This window comes from Myotis davidii, unplaced genomic scaffold (assembly GCF_000327345.1).
Source record: "Myotis davidii unplaced genomic scaffold, ASM32734v1 scaffold399, whole genome shotgun sequence".
Taxonomy (NCBI): Eukaryota; Metazoa; Chordata; class Mammalia; order Chiroptera; family Vespertilionidae; genus Myotis; species Myotis davidii.
This window is the reverse complement of record NW_006292094.1, coordinates 2,190,464-2,192,465: the sequence shown is the minus strand read 5'-3', so window position 1 is coordinate 2,192,465 and position 2,002 is coordinate 2,190,464. Positions and strand designations below refer to the sequence as shown.

At 57.8% G+C, this 2,002-nt stretch overlaps 1 protein-coding gene across 3 annotated transcripts in view; it reads right to left on the bottom strand.

Moving 5' to 3' along the window:
* The window catches only part of ERGIC1 (endoplasmic reticulum-golgi intermediate compartment 1), a 62,582-nt gene that overhangs the window by 51,740 nt on the left and 8,840 nt on the right, over positions 1-2,002 (bottom strand). The gene's annotated exons all lie outside the window — the stretch shown is intronic.

Genomic DNA, 2,002 nt, shown 5'->3' with positions numbered 1-2,002 from the left:
AGGGGGGGAGAAAGCTGTGACATCCACATGACATCTCACTGGTGTATCCACATTAAAGTGACTATTTCCTTTCCATTCTCATCTCTATGGAATCAGCCATGTCCACCCTCCGCAGGCTGGTCACACACACAGTGGGTCACCCAGCTCGTGCAATCTGACACAGCTGGAGAGAAGAGCCTGGTGGCCTACTATGTGCTGGGACGAAGGCGTCCGGGACAAATCAGCTGGGAGAAAGGCGTGAAGATGGTGTGCACAGCCTGCGCCCGCCTGTGCTGAAAACAAAGACATACGCACATCAACGCCTCGCTATACTTTCAAAAAAATTCTAGAAGGATACACGCTGATAGTAAACCTACTGCCCCGGGAGAGACTGGAGAGACGGAGAAGAGGTTGGAGCTGTCCGCTGGGGGCAGGAAGGGCGCAGGCCGGCCGTGCAGTTCCGGCCCAGGTTCATAAAACAGCTGAGCAGGGAGAGGAGCAGGGAGGGGAGCAGTGAGAACGAGCCCCTTTCTTCTCACGTCCCCGAGCATCCTCTCCGCGGGGATCAGGCACAAGGCGTCACAGCTCCGCGGTCACAGACCCGCATGGGCTGCGGGCTCCAGGAGGATGGCCATCCGTGCACCGAGAACTTAGCAAGCCCCCCACACGTGACAGGCGTGATGTCCTTTCACCCCCAGATCAGGAAACGGAGACGGAGACTCAGAGAGGTGAAGTGACCGACCCAAGGTCACCCAGGTGCTAAAGGGGAGGATGAACGCAGTTCCGCCGGGCCCAGAGCCTGTCCCCCTCCCCGGGGGTGTGGGGACGGCATCCTCAGCTTCCCCGAGCTGAGCTGGTGGGAGGGAGAGCTGGGCGGGGCCAGCCAGGGTCCGGGGTCCCTGAGGCCATCCCTCACCTGACAGCGGCCTGCCCTAGGAGGCCACGGCGGACTCCAAGCTGAGGGTCTGACCCCAGGGGACAGTCCCTAGGGAAGGTCCCTCTCCTACACCAAGCACTGGAGAGGCCACGGGTGGGGTGGGGGAGGGGGAGGAAGGCAGAGAGGCCCACTGAGTCCCAGGCCAGTCCGGCTCTACCTTCTGAGAGCTGTGAAACATCAGCGAGCCAGCTGACCTCTCTGAGCCCATTTTCTCCTCCCTCATTCCTGCCTGCATAGCACCTCTGGTGTGTTTTTATTTTTTATTGTGGAGCAACACTAGATACAAAGATGGCACAGGAAGTTCCCACACCCCTTCTCCCAGCTTCCCTGGACATTAGCTAACATCTGGCAGGTTTGTCAAAAGGGCTTAGTTGCCATTGTCCAATACGATTACCGAATAAGCTATAGACTTATCCAGGGCCCCAGTTTCCCACAGTGACCCGCTCCTGTTCCGGAACCCACCCAGGCCCCACCTTACACGCAGTCGTCACAGGTCCGTGTCTCGAATCTGCGACAGCTCTTCAGACTGGCCTTCTTGCTTGTCAGGCCTGTATGATGGCAACACTGACTTAATTTGAATGTATGCAGGTCTGCATATGAACATGCTCAGAGGCCAAGAGCCCATTTAAAATATATTTTTATTGATTTCAGAGAGGAAGAGAGAGAAACACCGATGATGAGAAAGAATCATTGATCGGCTGCCTCCTGCACACCCACAGTGGGGATGGAGCCCGAAACCCAGGCATGTGCCCTGACGGGGAACTGAACCGTGACCTCCTGGGTCATAGGTCGACCCTCAACCACTGAGCCACGCCGGGTGGGCCCATTCTCGTTTCTTCACAAGCGAGGCGCTCAGCCCAGTCCACACTCCACAGGAAGAGAGCCGCGCTCCGACTCCTGGATGGGACGTATTCCTAGAGCATTTGCAATTCTTCTCTGAGGAGAGTCATCCCTTCCCCACATCGGTATGGACTCGTGGACCTTTTCCGGGGGCGACGAGCCGATAATCCCATCGCTTATTTTGTCACTCGCACTGCCCAGCCTCGGGCTCCGGGCTCCCTCTCCCAGGCCAGCGTCCGGCCGACC